General features: G+C 41.9%; 1 protein-coding gene across 6 annotated transcripts in view; it reads right to left on the reverse strand.

Moving 5' to 3' along the window:
- The window catches only part of LOC116216362 (uncharacterized), a 30085-nt gene continuing 10777 nt past the window's right edge, over positions 1-19308 (reverse strand). For 5 of the 6 annotated variants that reach the window (XM_085218082.1, XM_085218081.1, XM_085218084.1 and 2 more), the window contains one exon: positions 1-635. The gene's annotated coding sequence lies outside the window, so the exon portion shown is untranslated. Of the gene's footprint in view, positions 636-15776; positions 15882-19308 lie in introns of all 6 variants that reach the window. The other variant, XR_014881661.1, reaches the window with a different exon arrangement.

Raw genomic sequence — 19308 nt, forward strand, 5'->3', positions numbered from 1 at the left:
TTTAATACTGACCTTTTTTATTTTAAATCCCCCATGTTCCATAATCGACGTTTTTCTTCCTTAGGGCATATTTCATTTTTGAATAAACATGTTGTAAGTGCTGCTAAGACTGCTCTAATGATCCTGTTATAAACTATTGTTTGTTTCTTTAGTGCTCCTAATGTTCCCTGTGCACAGATGCTTAATTATCAACAGACTGATTTAATGTAACAAAACCGGACTGATTTTAATCAATATAAATGTAAGTATGTAAATAAATATAAAAAGAATGTGCATTTTTTTGGAATCAGTCACCTAAAAAAATCTGTTTTCTCACAGATGGCATGTTGGGAAGCCTGAGCCAACTGTTTCTGCAGCATTCACACTGAACTGATTCCATCGTTCCTGCAGAGCAAAGAGGCTCTCCCTCCTGTAGGTCTCTCCATGTGCAAGAGTGGAATTCAGAGGACTAGAGTGGGTCAGAAGAGTTTCTTGCTTGAGTTAGGTCATCCACTTGGAAGCATCTAGATCCCACTCACAATTTAAAGAAATGTGATTTCTGAGGACAAGTTCTTGAATGAAGATCTTCCACAGCTGGAAACTTTCCTTTTGCTAGTCTTGCTGGCAGCTCTCATGTCAGGCTCAGATCTTCAGGGCTATTTTCATGAGATGAAAGAAATCTTAATTAAGTGTTCCTATCTTTGTCAGCCAGACTCGGAATGAGAACTGATGCATTTCCCATGAGCTTCACCACTTGTTATACCCTGCAGCCAACAAAGATACTGAGAAGAATAATGTGAATGTCATTTAACATCACAAAGCAGTTTTCCACAACTGGATAGGTTGATGTGGAACTATTGAGTGGGGGGGGAAAAAAAAAAAAAGAAAAAATCTCTCTACTGTCTCTTCCCCTCATTAAAAAGAAAAGAAAGAAAAGAAAAAAAAAAATAGAAGAGTATTTAGAGAATGATTGCAGTGTTTCCTGTAAAATGGAGAAGAGCGGACAGTTCAATAACTTCAGCCCTATTCCCTGTGAAAGATACCAGTTCCTCCATGCCACAGGCACACCTCAGGGAAGACACTTCCTTCTCTTTGAGCATTAATTCTCTTCTTTTGCTGGTTCAGAGAAGATTTGTGAGGCTAAATGTAGTCATAATTCTGAAGGACTCAGCTCAGCTTGCAGTCATGACACCCACAGCAAAATATCAAAAGAGAAAGAATGAACTGTTCTTCCCAATTAGCAAAAAGACCTTGGCGCTCTGGGAGCAAATACAACATTAAGAGTAGAAGGCCCTAGACACACCAGCTAGTGATAAGCAGCTGCAAAAGGATTCCAGTTCCCTTACAAGCACAGCGCTTAACTCCTTCCATCCATACATGCTGAGAGGGAAGGAGTTTTGAGATCATGGTGTTCCTCATTACCCAGGCTGGTGTTTCAAAATCTACGTCTAGACAGAAAATTTTAATTCTGTCTTGAGAGTGCATGTCAGTATTTTACCAAACATAAAGTATTATTTTTGAATTATCATATTCATATAGTTCTGTTTGAATATAATCATACTCAAAAATAACAAAATAGCCAGCAGAATAGCTAGGATCATGTAAATAAGACAGATACCAGGTTGCATTCTCCCTGCTCCTCCATGATTCATTTTCTTCAAAAAAAAAGAGTCCAATGCCTGTAAGATGCCAAACAGTGCAGCATGAAGACTGCTTTATGCAGATTTTTGAGATTCCATTTTGTTCCATCCTTTGTTCCATTCTCAATCTATCCGTGGCTAAAACATGTGTAGAGTTATACTGTAGCCATTATTTCTTGACTGTGTGCACTGAGTTATTATTAGGTTGCATATGAAAAATGAGGTGCTGTTCTCCTTCAGCATTTTCTGTGCATGTTTGAATAAGGGAAAACCTGCATACCGTGGTCTGATAATCTTACGTAGCCTCCATGGGCACGGTTCATACAGCTTTATAATGAAAACACTGTGCTGTTTGGGGCTGGGGAAACTGAGGAACAGTGAGATGAAGTGATGTCACCAATACCACAAAGGCTGGTGAAAGTGATAGGAGCAGTTCTCCTGTCCTGTGGATATGAAAATACTGGGCTGAGAGCACGGATTGGCTTTTTGCTTCCATAAAGACGATAAGAGGGTATTGGAGTAAAAGCAAAGCGTTAACATGAGGAAACAAACAAACAAATAAACAAACAAACAAAAACCTAAAATATATTAGGTGGGAGAAAAACTTTCCTGTTCGTGACTCACACAGTGAAATCCTAGATATCCTGAACTACCAAATTTTACCACCCTTTTTCTCCAAGATGGATTCTGCTAGAAGAAAACAGACAAATCCAAACATTCAGTGATTTCTTGTATAAGAGAGCAGAATGTATCACAATGAGTTTTGTGGTTACTGGATTTTACTTTATTGAGTTAAACAACATCAATTTGGATCTCTAAAGTAACGTTCCAATCATCTCTACTTTTTGTTTTAGTTGGTTGCTGTTAACAATATGAATTATCTGTTATTACAGATACGTTCCAAACCTTTTAACTTGTAACAGATGGTTCAGAAAGTCAGGGCTAGAAAAGCAGCTAAAATATGACACCATGATGTAAAACTTTTATTAACAGAAGACTGTTTCTGGGTTACTTGTACTCTCAGGCTTTCTTAATAACTGAAAAAAGTTCCCATATTCATTTGCGGAATCAAAGTTTGCTAACCCAGAAGAGCTATAGTTCATTTAAATCAGCCTTCATACAGCTGAGAAGAAATAAAAATGTCTGAAAATAACCTACAGCATTTTCCTCAACCTAGACTGGTACTTGCAAGTTCAGATATCTCAGTGGTTCCACATGTCAAGAAATGAGCATTGGCTCCCTCTGCAAATGGGGCATGTCCTTTACTTACTGGCAGTCCCCTTCTCCCAGCCCTGAGCCCAGATTTGCCTCTCTCTGAGTGCTGGAAGGATGGAGAGATGCCTAGGAATCTGAATGCTGTCTGCTCACAGAAGGAAGAAGCATTACCTGATGATCTGTTGTTTTTTTAACATTGCCTCTCTGAATCGATTTGCAGTTTGGGACTCTGGGAAAGGGTTCCTGAAGTAGAGTGGCATGCAGCTGATGCACTCAGAAGTGCCCGATGAAGCTCTTTGTGTCTCTGTGGCTTACAGTGCTCGGAACCACTGCCAAAGGACAGTAGTGCACATGTGCAGAAATCAAAGCTTGACAAAGGTTTATGAAGTTTCTAGTAGTTTTTTAATGGGACAATCCAAGGGTCAGTTTCTGTTACATTTGTACATAGTGATATTTTCCTGAGGAGACACAAGGGATGTATTTCGGAGCTCAATGGCACTGCAGTGACCTTCAGCAGGGGAGGATGCTTCCAACACAGATAGGAACGTCTGCAGAGCAGACTGTCAGGAGTGGCACGTGCTGAAAAGACCTCTGAGTCCAAGTCAGTACTATCGCAGAAGGACAAGACTTCCCATATCTGATCTTTGTATACTGTAACTTAAAAAGGCCTCTCTCCTCGCAAAGAGTTTTTTTGGTATTATACAGCAGGCTTTTGTTGTTAGCATAGCAAATAAATTATTTTCTGCCAAGGAATTAACATGTCTACCTGATACTCAGCTCATGCAGATGTGTCAGCTGTGCTTCTGATATGAAGATTGGGTGGTGGGCGGAACCTTGATAATTATAGATAACTACAATTATCAATTACAGACAATTATGGCACAGCGGTTGCCCCACTTAACCCTGACTGTGTTACGCCATGGTTTGAGTGTGAAGCAAAGCTTTAGAATCTGTGTCTGCAGCCTGCCTGTGAGTAAACACAGCTTTGTAGGTCAGAAGTTCATCACATCAACCACAGCTTCATGCTTGAGATACCGTCTCATGCCTCATCATTAGGGATATAGCCAACCTCTCATCTTCAAAAGGCTTCCCACAAGAAAGAGTATCATTGCAAAAATAGAGCAGACCGAGTTTAAGGGAAAGTTGAAATTTAAAGCAGCGTGTTTCATCATTTGCAGCTGCTGCCATAACAGTTAATTGTATGCTCCTAACCAGACTGTAGATGTTCTCCCTGCCACACATCACTACTTCCCACGCTGTGGCTGCCCCAGAGGCCAGATTGCTGGTTGCTGGGCCACCTGCAGGTGCAGGAAGAACACCTGGCTGTTAGTGCAGCTTGTGCCACTCAAGCAACAGATAAATCACTCAGGGAGCAGGCAAAGGGAGCCAGCTGGTTCTGGCCTGTGAACCAGGGCACCATTATAGTCCAACCAGCAATTAGACTATACTAGGTTAATGAAGGACCAAAGAGGCTACTCTAGATTTATGTCTCTAGGAGAGAGGTTATCTGGAGGATATAAAAACATGCTACTACAGTACAACCAATACTAGAACTTGTTAGAGGGATGTTGAAGATCAGATAGAGCCTACAAGGAGGAAAGTAACCTCATTTGTCTAATGCCGCAAGAGCCAGAAGCAGCATAGCAGGCAGATGATTTCAGCAGGATGACAATGCTCACAGGAGAGAAGACAAGAGATATCTAAAAGCATAAAACCAGCAGTAGCCTAAGCACACAGTGATGAAAGGAAAGGGAATTTTGTAAGGGACTCTGAGATCTGCTTTTCAAAAGTGCTGGCCATCTGCAAAGGCCATTTGTTACTCTGAGCGATGGTTTCACAGCCCTTGAGGATGAGGAAGTGAAAGAATGGAAGTTAGCAGCAGCTGCTGAGAGTGTTTTGTGCTTTGTTTTGTTTAAAAGTTGGCCCTCTTACTGAGGAACCAGGCTCTCAGCACACTTTCTTCAAAACTCTGGGCCAGCCCTGGGAGCCCTTGGAGCAGCAGTGCTGGAGGTTGTGGCACAGAAATGCTGCAGCCACATTAACCCAACCTAATACTTCCTACTTCTTGCAGCAATCATACTGATACAGCAGATGGATTGCAAAAACAGTCTGTTCCCACCAAATTTATCCAGAATTCAGCTTTGCAAGTATTTAGGAAAGCTTATGATCAACTATAGCTAGTTGTATTTTCTTTGCTGTGCCACTGTCTATGTTAGAATGTAGTATTAAATAATGTTCTGATAGAAACTACTGAGCACTTCTTTATTACAGCAGTGGTTTCCCATCTGTGAAACAGCGGAGACAGAAGAAGAATAGAGTTCTGCCAGTACCTCTGCTGTCAGTAAAAGCGGTACCAATGAAAAACAAGGCAATATAACTTGCTGCTTCTTGCCATCAGAATTGCAGTCATCTCATCAGCATTACAGGGCTTGACTGTTCTTTTATTCCATCAAGAGAAGAAAGTTAGACATATTCCTAAACATAAACAGGGTTAAGATGAAGTTTCTTTTAAGAAACATTTACTATACCTCCTTAGAAGCTTGAAAATGAAATTCTTTTAGCAAAAGAGCACTTGCTTTTATACGCATACAAACTAATTAAGTAAAATTGCCCACGAGCGCTGGCCTTCGGGCAAAAGTTTTGATTTTTTTATTATAAAAACAACGAACACTAGAAATACTTGAAATACGACATCAGGTTGAAAAGAAAACACAGTTACAGTGGTATCAAAGAGAAAAAAAAAAAAGAAGTCTGGAATCTACCAATATTGTAAGCTTTTTTTTTTTTTCCTGATAACACAAGTTATCCTCAATGCTAAACAAAGACCTTGGGCAACATCCTGGCTTCAGTTAGGTCAATGAATGTTTTCTATTGGCTTCAGAGTTAGAACATTATCTACACACTCATTAACACATCTTCTAAATCCTTGAACTTGCTATTCTTGTTCCTCTGGTGAGGCTGTGCATTTTCTTGTTCCAAAACACTTTCTTTCAACATAAAAGCTATTTGGTCTCTTCATGCATAAATTGCCCTGCACTCCATAAATTTCCCCTGCACTAACACACAGAGATCAAGATGGGTAGAGTGTAGGCAGTGAGCTGCTAAGTGGCATCAGCTAAGATGATCCCTCTCCTGTCTGAAATAATCCCATACTGCAGAACTTCAGGGCACACTGCACAGCTGGCTGCCCCCCAGACAGCCGCAGCAGAAGAGAACTGTCCTTCTACTTGTACTAGCTGAATTCCAAACACAAACATTGCTGTGATTAATTGCTTCTTGAAGGAAACAGCTGCTTTGATATCTAAGCAAAAGATAAAGACTATGGGGTAAAAATTTGGATCTGTGGGTAAAGCTCAGACAAGTCAGCATCAGGGACGGGATGGCTGAGACGGCAGAAGCAGAGAGATCTCTAGCTCAGCAGGCAACCAGGAGGGCTGCTGCAGTTTAAAGTCATTAACATCACACGATTGTCCCATATGAAATGAGTGTCATCAGCCCAGTGCCTATGAATAAACTTAGTTTAACATGCATCTGTTACCTTCCCACACAATCTCCAAAGCGCAGAATAGAATGCTGAAGGAGATTTGGCAATCGTTGCCTCTCCTTCAAGGCAACACTTCTGAGATGGGTCATGCTGAGGCCCAGTCTTGGGACAGTCTGGCAGCTACTGCCAAAGCTGCAGCTCCTCTAGAGATGAAGGGCTTCAGCTTTCAGTGGTGTCAGCTTGCAGTGACTTATAAATCACTGTACTTGCTTTTAGCATGCTCCCTCCTCCATACTATAAACCAGGCATGTCCAACCCGCAGCCCACAGGCTGTATGCAGCCTGGCCCAGCCCGTCCTGCAGCATTACTTTTGGAGCAACTGCTGCAGATGCTGCCCAGGCAAATCAAAAGGTTGGACGCCCATGCTATAAACACTCTGACAATGGTAAGTACACACACTGCAGTAAATATTAAAATGACATTTAAAAAAATTTCATTCACAAATTAAGTTTATTTTAGAATACTTCAATAACAAAATGATAAAAACTTCCAAACATCAAGTTATAAAAATTATTTCAGAAAATAACTTTAGTCTACTGCCAGTACAAGTGCAGCATGCTTTGGGCATACAGGCCTAACACTTTAGCTCACCACGAAAATTTGGAAGATGAAAGGGTTTATCATGTCTTTCCAAATAACTTCAAAACCTCCTTGAGAGATTTTGCCTTGTGGAGCAAGTGAACCTGATATGGGGTGAAAAGTAAGAATACGTCCAAGGCAAAAATCTGACTGTAGCGACCAACAAGGACTTGTAAAATGGAGAAGGGTTGATAACGTTCCTTGGTATTCTCCCTTTGTCTCTGAACAGTGCTTTCTTCTGCACATAACTAGTCTGTCAATGGGTATATCTGCAAAAATGCCAGAGGACACCAGGCTGGATCCTTCATGGAACTGAGGTGGTAATCACAGTCAGTTATGACCCAACCATTTCTACAATGGCTTATAACAGTGTGACAGTAAAAAATGAAAGGACTTAATGCCACCAGTAGAAACCCATTCAACAGTTTTTAATAAAGGGCAGCAATTTGTTATTAACATCCATTCTGTTTCAACACCACAGTGTGCTTGTTCTCCCTCTCACACGCTCGCACTCTCTCTTGCTCGCTGTTCTCTTCCTCTCCCTAGGAAGTCTTCTAGGTCTTCTTTTGACTTTGTGCTCAGAGAGACGCTGCAGAGTTCTTACAGCTCATCAGCATGCCTGCCTCCATTTGGTTGCCACTCTGGCAGTTACACAGGTCCCTCAAGTCTCTTTCCTCATTGTCTTTCTTTCTGGCTATTTTGTGATTCTTAGATGCGTTCTACAATGGCCACCTACTTACAAGGATAGTCCAAAGCCATTGGAAAGGCTGTGAACGGCTGTGTTGAGCTCTGACACATTTTCTTCTGTTTCACATCTGAAAGTGTTTTGTCTTGTGTCCCACAAGATTCAATGTAGTTTTGCTCATTAACTTTAACAGGAGCAGGAGAAGGTGTTTGTCACAGAAAAACCTGTAAGTATTACAGAGCCTCTGGAAGAAGTAACACAGCTAAAGGAGGAGCACTTAGCATACTCAATCAAAATGCACTTACGAACACTTTTTAGGTTACACATTGCTCTGAAATCAAAATTCATGAGATGTACAAAACTGATAACTCACTGCTCTTGGGTGAATTATTAGGAATGTCTAAGGACTTTGTGAAGGAAGCACAGACTGCATCACTGCCATGCTTTGGAGAGAGCAATTCCCTTGGGTTTTCTGTTCCTGTTTCCAAATGTTGCTGAGGCTTAATTGAAACAATGTGCTTCATCAAGCATGTAAAGTTAAACAAAACATATGCAAGTACAAAATACAAGTGAGAATGTCAGGGAATTAGGGTATTTAAAGAAACTGCAGAACACATTAGGTTTGAGATGATTGGATTATTCTGGCATGTCATCTATCTACCCCTGTATATTTTTTAGAAGGGTTTATAGTGTTGAAACTGCCTTTCACGACCATCTTTTTTCTATTTTCCCCAGAGAGTAGAAGAATACCAAGATGAGAGCACTGTAACTGAGACTTAAGAGTGATGAACAACTTGATATCTGTCATCATTTATTTTATTATTTGATGTACATCTCCAAAAGATGAGCTTGCACAGCTGCAGACACCTGCATTTGGTGCATGCATGCAAATCAAACTCCTTCTGGCTCATCATAAGTGTGCCAACAGGAACAATGCAGTCCTAAGGAATCTGAACAGTACTGCTAAGGTTATTTCATTAAAGTCCATATAAAGCTAGAGCAGCTAAATGGAAGTGCAAGAGAAAGAGTGGCCTGGCAGCACTCAGTTGACTCTTTGGCTTGTCCTAATGACCATTAGAAGGACTGTGAGCAGTGTGAAAAAACCTAAATGTTTTTCCCTTAAAATGGGAGTATCAATTCAAGGAGCAAAATTGTCTCAAAGATCAGGAGAGACCGCAGTGGGTGTGAGGGAAGACAAATGAGAATAAGAGTCCAGAGCAATGTATTCTGTGATAAATGAATGAAAAACAATTAGGACACTTTGGGGAGTCTTCTCCATGTCTCATTTCATTGAGCATCAAGGACATCACAGCCAAATGGTCTAAAATCCACTGAACACTGTTCTTTTGTACTTCCTATCCCAAATGAGCTAACATTTTCTACAGCCTTCCTTTGTTGTACTTTGAGCCATTTCTCTCTCAATAAGCTTTTTGCTGGTATAAAATTGGCCTCGTTTTATCTTCACTGGCTTTTGGGAATTACCTTTGCAGATTGTTAAAAATACCTCTAGGTGACCTTTCAACAGAGATAAAACACAGCCCAGTTGTACAGTAAACTTGGAATACATTTGCCTGAGAAAGCATTTTCCTTCCATGATTAAGGCCATCTGCTCCTGTTGGCAATGCAGAATCAAATTGCTGTTAGGGAATACCATGTTGCAAAAGCCTGTGGTCACTGTGCTCACCCTTTTATGGCAGAGCAGGGAGAAAGAGAAGAGGAAGCTAGACAATGGAGAAAGACAGACCTGCCCTGATCACATCAACCGAATGAAGAAGACGCTCCCCTTCAGTTTCCCTCTTGGAAAACCAAATGCTACTCTGGGAATACGGAAGACTCAGAAGCATCAGTCCAGCTCCACCCCTTGCTTCCTTCACTTCAGTTTTCTTCTTACATTTTGCTTTTGAGTCCAGATGGATGGACAGAAATTAATGACTTCTTTCCCTTTGGCAAATCCTGAAAGCATCAGAGATTTTCTAAGAGGAGGCCTGGGACAGCTGATTCACTGGTTACATGTTTGGTTGGGTTTGTTTGTTTTTTTTTTCCAGGAAAGCTGATTACCTTTTGGAGTGTGTGCTGACAGTATTCAAGTAGAGTATCTCTCTGGGTAAGAGACACACCTTGGCTTAAGATAGCTGTTTGCAAAGAGCTCTGCACACTCTCCCCACTGTAGTCAAAGTGTGCTGTCTCCCTGGATTTCTAGCAAGCAGTAAAACAGGAAGCCTGGTGCTTTCCTCTCACCACTCAAATTACAACTGTATTACTATCAGCAAATCACTTAAATAACTGTGTTCAAGCCACCTGGGATGGTGTGAAGGCTGGTGTTGGGTGGGGATTCTAAAACTCTTAAGACAGGTATTAGAGAAGTTTGCTTTGGGGCTGGGCTGGACACCGCAGCCTGGCTGAGGCTGGCCCTGAAGGCAGCAGGTCTTTCCCGATCACCAACACCACTGCCTCACCTTCTCTTTCTCTTCTCTCATGTTTGATGCTGCTCATCTCCTGCCCAGTTTCCCCACTATTCTGTGGGAGCCTTCCAGACAGAGTCCAGGTCAATCACTGAAGGACAGTCTATTAAGGCAAACATATGCACGACTTACATAAAAACCCATACTACTTCCCAGGCTCATGCGAGTAACAAACATTGGAAAAAATATCTCACCTTCCCTGCCTTCAGATGGGGTGGTTGGGTGTACACGTATGCACGTTAATTTAAAATGTATTTTTAAAAAAGAATACACCAACTGCTAATTGACAATAAGTGATAGTACTCTTCAAGACAGGCATAAAGTTAAAGAAGGGCAGAAAAACACTTACAGCAACTGACACGCTTTCAGCCTGTGCATTAATAACACAAGCTTTACCAAACTGATAGTAGAACGGCTTGTCAGATATTTTCTTTCAGTTTCAAGGAGAAGGATTCAGGTATATCCAGAAATATCAGCAGAGACTGCAGGCTCAGTTATACATTTTTAAGAGCAGGACTGCTTCTCAGCCCACCTCCTCTTCCACTCACTGCAATTCTCAGGCCAATTACATATATGGAAGAATAATATCAGTGAAATATTTGAGCATTTGTTAATACTCTTGTTGGTGTTTTCTTTCCTATAAAAACTTGTACCGAGTGCATTCTTGACTTCAGCTTCCTTTTCTATTTCTTTTTTTTCTTGGATATAAGCCAGAAAGGCACCATCACGGCACAGACTTCCAAAACTCTCTAACATGCAACTCTGAACATAGCTATCTAAACAGATAATACTTATCTTGCTTTGATTCTGATTATTTCATGGGGGCTGGGCAAAAAACTTGAAAAACTTTTAGGTTTCTGTATCTGCAGGCATCTGCTGCTTTGCAAATTTGGCCTCAAGCCCTCAGCTGCCTCTCCACAAAGCACTGGCAAATGATCCTCAGACAGGAAAGCAAAACAGAGCAGTCTATTTATTTATTTATTTTTTGCCCATACTGAATGAGGTGCAAAAAAGCAGATAAATCAGCATAAGATGTTGAAAGGACCATTTGATTGTTTTCTAATGGGTCATGTCTAACAATCTTATCCTAACAGGGAGAAAGACTTCGAGAACACAACATATAATAACTCTTAGCTGATCACGTCTCTTAAAATAAAAAGAAATATAAAAAAATCCCAGGCCCGATGGAAAAACTTCTAGTTGAAGCAGAGCCAAAACCAAAAGCATGCTGAGGATGATAGAAGACAACTGTTTCCAAAATGTTGCTCTGTCCAGCTTGCTGCCAAATTTATAAACGTGATTATAAACACTGCTTGAGCTTTTCAGTTCAAAATCTATCTCCTATACGTAGACAGTATTTCATTCCTCCTTCAAAAGGGACAGAAACAAGTATTTTCTAATTTGTTTCCCAACAAAATTCCAGTATTGTAGGCAAATGAAGGCATCCGCATTAGACGGATACACAATATACATGACTGAGATTTATGTGTGAAGAACGGTTTCTCTAAGCTGTAGTATGGGATACTACCACCAAAAAGCTTCTGCTCCTTCTCTGCTCTTTCTCTCCAGGTTGCATGAGTTTTGGGCTCAAGTACTGGAGGGCTAAGGCTAAGAAGCAGTGGTTGAAGGCAATACCAGACTGTACTCCGTATCTCCAGCCTCAGCAGCAGAAGGGGAGATGAGGAACCCTCTGCAGCCTGTGCCGTTTACCTCTGCCTTTTCACTAATATACCTCATGGAAAACTGTCACTTTCCATTAAGTTTGTGTCACCAAGAAGGACATTAAATTTTTTTTTTATTCAGAATTGTAGCTTTGGATCCCGTGATGTCAGGAGTTCTCTTTGACATGCTCTACCCCAGCATGGTCAGCAGAAACCTAAGTGACGGCAGCCTTCATATGGCAGAGCAGAATCCTTAGTGAACTGTGTATCGTCTACACCATTTAGTCCTTCTGTGGCTGGTGTAGAAAATCCTTTTACAAAGGGCAGGTGGCTGTGTAATGAGCATGGTTGTAGCCTGAATCCTTGCTGGGTCCTTCCTTGTAGGCCGTGTGGAATCCCTTCACTGGAAATGGATAGGCAATTTCCAGTGGAAAGCTTCCATTTACATAATACAAGTAGAAATTACTGCTGCCAACAGCTAGGGGTAGAGTTGCTCATCGGCACCTCGCTCTGATATAATTCATAAGATGCAAAAGTACAAAGTAAATCTCAGACTGAAGACTTATTTTAATCCAAAGAAGGATTATTCCCATGAAACCAAGGAATTCAAATTCAGTCTAACCCCAGGACAGAAGAAAGGAAAGGAGTCATGAGACAGAATCTTTCTGAAGGTCCCAGGGAAAACATGCCTCAGCAAAGAAGATGGATTTGCTGGGACAATACAAAGTCATAGGTAAAAAGACTACACCCATGCTAATGAGATGGACATTCTGAATTTATGAAGCAGTATATGGATTCTCAGAGACTGCTCTGACAGACGAGCAGCTGTGCAGGCTGTCACCAAAGCACAAGCCCACTGCTCTTGGTAGCAGAAGCACACAGTAAAATTAGTGCTTACTGGCCTAGGAATCAGACAGCACAGTGCTAAAACAGCCCTACCAGCAGCACTGTGCAAGCGACACATTTTGTAGCATCACCAGTCATAGTGTTTATGTGTTTTGAGAGACAGCTAAGCACAAATAGATAAATAATATGTAACCAGAGGGGCAGAAGGAGACTGGTGGTAGAGAGGCACAAGGGCAGTACTGGGAAATATATGCAAGCAGTAAAGCCTGAAAGATATGAATCGAGGAGGCAAGGCAGGCAGGACGGATGTCTGGTGCAATCAGGACAACCCTGAAGAGCAAGATGGAAAGATGTCTGGCAAAACCAGAACAACTCCGGGGCCTGGAAGTAAAGTGAACTATGCCAGGACTACAAGAGCTTCACCCCCCTCTCCCTCCTTCATGCACAAGGATGAAAAACGTAAAAACTTCCATGATGGGCAGGCAAAAAGAGGAAGAAATAAGCTTCCATTTTAGGGCCTCGTTCCCTCATGCAAGAGCCCATCAGTGTTAACAGGTGGCTTTAGCTCCAAGATCCTAAATACCCCTAGCCAACTAAAGGTAAGATAGGTAAGGACTAATTGTTTGAGTATGTGGAGACAACGACAGGTTACAGAATGGTAATTAGAGAACCACTGAGCATGGAAGGGGCCTGTGGAGATATTCTGGTCCTACCTTACTGCTCATAGCCAGGTCAGCTAGGCAGGTTGCTTGAGGCCACATCCAGATGGATTTTGAATACCTCCAAGGATAGAGGCTCCACAACCTCTCTGGGCAATCATTCTGCTGCCTGACCACTCCCACCATAAAAAAATATTTTTTGTACTTTTACATGGAATTTCCCATCCTTCCCTTTGTGACTGCCACTTCTCATCTCACTGAGCACCAACAAGAAGAGCCTGCCTCTATTTTCTGTACTCCCCCATCAGGTGTCAGTACACACTGATGAACCTTGCTGGACCCACAAATGTCCTTGCCTGCCTGGTAGTGGGGAGTTCAGACTGAACACTCTAGACGGGATAGCGATTAGGAATTAACCATTGGCAATGTACTTTATGCATGAACACCAAGCTAGTAACATGCTGTTTTGAAACTAGCTTGATTTATCAGTCTTTTATACACTCCCAGTGCATCACAGTGTACCTGCTAACTATCCCTACCCCTCCCTCTTCTCCTCTCTCCCTGCTTTGAATTGCAGCCCTCTCGGCACACATGCTTGGAACAGCAGCCACAGGTAAGCCTGAAAGCCCTGAGAGTGAGGCCACCGCTCCCACCAGCACTTCCCAGCATGGCACAATGCTGACGGGGAGCTGGGCAAGGCCCAGCCCTGCATGGCCCTGCCACCGAACAAAGAGGCTCATTAAATGTACTGATCTAGGTTAGATAAAATGACCCCAGCTCATATTCAGGTTATGAATGGCATTTTTTTAGTTCACAAGCCGGCAGGAACGAACAGGCCTTGTCTGACTGTCAAAGAGCTCATTTTGCTGGCAGTGCAGGCCTCAATGCCAACCATTACCTCATCTAAATTCAGGGAACACACGTTCACGACACTCCCCTCTGCATCAGTATCAAGGCTGATGATTCAAAGGGAAAAAACTCCTGCTTCTTAGGAGAAGGCTCTAAAGGAGGCAGAAAGCCTTCCTTCCAGTCCTGCTTTCAATCAACATGCATCTGCTAAAATGTTTGTAGGAGCAAGCTGCTGAGTGAGCTTTTGTATGTCCTTCTCTCTGAGAGACGTGGCATTGCTCTGCTGAAAAAGAAAGCCCAACTCAGCTCTGCACGCCAAACCCAGGGCATGCTGAGGCTGATGTGTGCCAAATGCCATGCAGGGACGTGCTGCTAAAGGTCTGCCAGTGTCACTTCCCCCTTGAGCCCAGGCCTGGAGCTTCCCAGCAGCTTCACAGGCTTAATACTGCACTCAGGGAAGGGAATGCTTGGCTGTTTCTTTTTTTATTTTTATTTTAAGGCAAACAGTGTTACTTATAAAACTTTCTGATGGCCAAACTGATGTATCTGTTGCAGAACCTGAGTTCTGCAGCAGAGAAACAAGACAACTGTAGTTTTGTTTATTTTCTGCATTCAGCCATTCTGGGTCTACTCAGCTTGGCAGCCACTATTCCTGCAAAAGCAGGGTAAGGTGCCTCAACAGCAGGGGTATAAATAGATATTGCACTTAACCCTGATCAAAAGGTCAAGAGAAAAGGCCACCTAATGCACATACTGCTCATGCCAAATCATTCCAGCACTCAGGACCTGCTCTGGCCTTCCCAACAGATTTTTAAAGTTAAGAAAAAGATTGCTCATCATAAAAGGTCTGAAATCCTGACTGCCACTATCCACTGGTATTTTGTCCTGACCTTCCAGGTGCCCCATTTGGGCTCCAGGTGGGAGCACAATGCAGCTACCCCATTGGGCTGGGAGCTGCCTGGATGGAGGCTGCTCAGCTCCACCTTCTCAGTGGGACCATACAGTGAGGAGAGACGTAACACTTCAGTTATGAGAACCAAACCTAATTTTGAATTTGTTTTGAAAATTTAGCAATCTGAGATGATTGCTAACATGTGTTTTGGATTTTTGCTTGAAACACAGGGCTCATATTGTTGCCTCTGGCTCAGTATATCCCCGAACCACTCTCTGCTGGGTGTGGAGAGGGACACAGGGTGATTGCTCTACGCTTGATCTGTTCCTGAGCTTATCTGCCAGCAGCTGCTATGTGCAACTGCAAGAAAGAGGACATGAGTGTATGGGAGCTCTCACACAGTCCCATTGCAGTTGGTCTTGCTGCCCAGAAGCTCTAATTACCTTTTGTAGAGCAATATGTGTACACCAAACAAGACTGTACCTACTTCACTCCTTTTGTGTCACCACTTAAGTAAATACATAAATAAAGTGCACTATTCTCAAGAGTGCCACACAGGGTGCCTGTTGCTCTGAGCTCACAGCTGTTCTGGGCACCCACCCAAAACCAGACCCAACCTGAGCTTCACTCTTACCTCTGCCAGCCTCATGTGAACTAGCCACTGAGGAAAGTGGATCCTGATTTTTTGCAGCTTACAGAGCAGACCTAGAAGGGCATCAATATTAGCACACCCCTCTGGAGTAGAAAATAAGCAACCAGACCTACCCTGTCCCTGTCATATGTCATCTGCTGGGAAGAAAGTCAAGCTGGCACTCCAACAGCATCTTGAAGTCCTTGGATGATTTATTCTCCATGTACTCTTTATATTTTCTATACAGAAAAAGCATGTTTAAAAAAAAAAAAAATAAAAAAAAAATAAAAAGACCACCAACAGCAGAAAATAAGGCCTAAACTAAAAGATAATCACACTGCTACATTCATATTATTAAAACCAACTAATCATGTTTTTATCTGTATGTTATGTTGTGATGCCTAGATGTTATGTAATTTAAGTCACACATTAATCTATGCTGCTTATCACAGTGGATTTATTAAAAAAAGCTGGATGAAGACACTACACACATTAGCTATTTAAAACAGCCCACAGTAATACTATTCGGAGATGTAAACTCCAACAAATCTCTGTTGAGCATGTAAAAAGGGAGTTACAGTCCCAGCCATATCAAGTGAAGCTTCAGCTCCCGCTGACTTCAGTGAGAAAGCTTCTGCTCATTCTGACAGCAATTCAGCTACAGCCTTAATTGCCAAATGAATTACTCAGAGGAAGCACAGTAAGAGAGAGTTAGTGGAGGAAATAGAGTTAAAAGTTCTTTGGATAATTATTTTCAGCAACTGAAGTAACCGGTGGGATTCACATGCTTCCCTGAATGACTCCTTTAGCCCCATTCTAACAGCTGTACCTAACAGACTATCATTTTCTTCATCTGCTTCATACACAATTGATCTTTTTTAACACCTCTGAGATATTTCTACTTTGTTTTCACCCTTGTTTATGCAGTTTTGCTTAACTTTTTTTTGCTGCGTAAATGTAGATGTTAATAAATATTTCTCTCTGTTGAGTACATGTTATATTAGGAACTGCTTCATTCTGCTGATGCAGTGTTGGAAAATAGATGATCAAATAGGACAAGTATTATATGGACTGTAATGTTTGGCTTTAAAATTGAATTTCCTTGTTCTGGCTTACTCCACACAAACTAAGTTTTGTGTATGGATGCCCATCTATGTGTGTATCTGTGCTTGCATTTAGCATCTCAAAGCCAATTAGGATCTGATTCTTCACTTCTCAGCCAGACTTCCAGATGAATGGCAGTTTCATACAGGCTGAGAGCATATGAAGGAATCTTTTGGAAATAATCATTAAAGTATACAGAAAAGACCACAGCATCCACTCTGGGCACTCAGCAGCCGGGCAGAGGCCTCACAACAGAAGCACTCAGAGCTGGGCTGTGAGAGGCAGAGAGGCCTGAAACCCAGAAACAAGGCCCAAGACTTACATAAAGCCAAGGGAGTAGTTCATTCTCTAGGCCATGCTTAGTCTGAAGCTGAAAATCCTTCACTGTACGGGAGAGAAAAATTCTGTCTAAACAACTTCTAACAAGCCCCCCCATCCCCAGCATTTGCTCCCCTCCTTGGCTCTAAAATTCTATGAATTTGCTGGTCATCAGAAAATACAGGAAAACTTCCTGTGAGTAAATCTAACCAAGAAGGAATTTGCTAGAGGGGGCAATATTTTTTTATTTATTCCAAGATGAGGCAACAGTTTGGAAAGCATTCAGTAAAACGTTCGGATGTCACTCCCCAAAACACTGGTGTGCTGGACTGCAGATGTGAGCAAGCTTTAAAAAGGAGAGTGACTAATGAAACATTGCTTTGAGGGAAAAGACCTATAAACGACCAGTATGAACACTTTAAACCAAGCATCTAAGACAGCAGAAGAAAAAAACAGAAGGAAACAATGAAAAAGTATAAAGAGAGACCACACACCTAACTCCTTTGACAGCTCTGGTAATGTTCCAGAGGTCACAGGACACAATTTTACTTCTGCAATATCCCATGTCCTGCATTTTAAAAAAGCAAACCAACAGTAACCCAAAATGTGATGTCATGTTGACAGTTGGCAACTGCAGTTTCAGCCTGACACTCCCAATCCTTTCACAGCCTTTCCATGTTCTCATCATCCCAAGCCTGCAGCTACTTTTATTGCTGGAGAAGAATCAAGCAAAGGAGAAATGATCTCCTAGGGACAGAATCCAGCCAAGTTGCTATTTGCACCATCTCAGCCCTTCCAATTGCATGTCATACCAACACAGCATTTCTCTGGACTTAATTCCTCACTCATCTGGACTGATTTGCTCTTCATGAACAACAGAATGTTATCATACATCAGGATGCTGTCATACATCAGGTTGGAGTTTGGCCTTCTGAAGGCAGGAGAGTGAAAAATGGTACTAATGTCCATTCTAAACCAACCCTATATTCTGCAAAAGAAAGAACTCCAGTAAAGAAAGCAACTAATGTAAGGGCAACCAAAGACCACTTTCTGAATCAGAGTCCTGGACTACTGCTACTGAAGTGAGACATTGTGTGGCCTTATAAACCAATCAACCCAGCCATTAAATTTGATCAGTCAGTGAGATCTTAATGAAAATCAGATGCTTTTGGAAATTAACAAAAAAACAATATTAACTACTTTAATTTTTAAGTCATAACCCCTCGCTCCTAAAAAGTATAAGCATCCAATTTCCACCCAGCTATTAACTGTTAGCATTACTCTAGAATCTGCAGTACCATCCACAGCAGAAATACAATGTGAGACATGGCTTTGCCATAAAAACTAAGCCATGATGGAAATGATAAGTCATCAAAAACAAGTAAGAAAGCTGATATCAGTGTCTCCTGATCTTTAACATAATGGCCTGGCAATCCATCTTTTCACTGTCTTTATGGTGTCTGAATTTCTAAAGATGCAGTTTCCCATCTCCAGCATACAGAGGATGCCCCAGCAGCACAACCAGAAACTCACAGTAGCTCTACATGATTGTGTTTGGCTACCAACATGGGATGAATCAGCTGGGGAGCTGGGCAAACTGTTGGTACGACACAGCACCAACATGAAAAGACTACTTCCAACTGCCAAATACCCAAGATAATTTAGGAATATCTTACTTCATACTTCTTTGAAACACATGGATATAACCCAAAGCCTAACTGTGATTGAGCGCAGCCTCAGACTTTGCAAAGATACAAAATGCTAAATACCTCTGGGTAGAAAGAAAGAACACCCACTATATAGTGTGCAAAACAAGATAAATTCGTGTGTTAAGCACTTCTCTTTTCATGTTGCTCTCATGCTAGAAAATAAAGGACAGCTGCCAGGGTTCAAATGTGGACAACACCACGACGTGTGCAGCGTAGATGCCAGCAGGCAGGACTGCCTGAAGCAATGTGTGCTGCAGGACCCCAAAATTCACAAAATCAACTCTAATTCATGAAATCAAGGCAGGTGGGTTGGAACTGGATAATCTTTTAGGTCCCTTTCAACACAAACCATTCTATGATTCTGCAGTTCTAAATTTTCCCTCTGCAGTGCTCCCTCCCAGATGCTTGAATGTAGATGCTCACCTACATTAGAAAAACGTATTCTACAGTAGAATTCTACAATTCTACTGACCAGGAAGGCACAGATTCCTCTTTTTGTAGCTTCTGAAGACTTTGGCATGGTCCCACACTCTGC

This window comes from Meleagris gallopavo, chromosome 2 (assembly GCF_905368555.1).
Source record: "Meleagris gallopavo chromosome 2, MGAL_WU_HG_1.1, whole genome shotgun sequence".
NCBI lineage: Eukaryota > Metazoa > Chordata > Aves > Galliformes > Phasianidae > Meleagris > Meleagris gallopavo.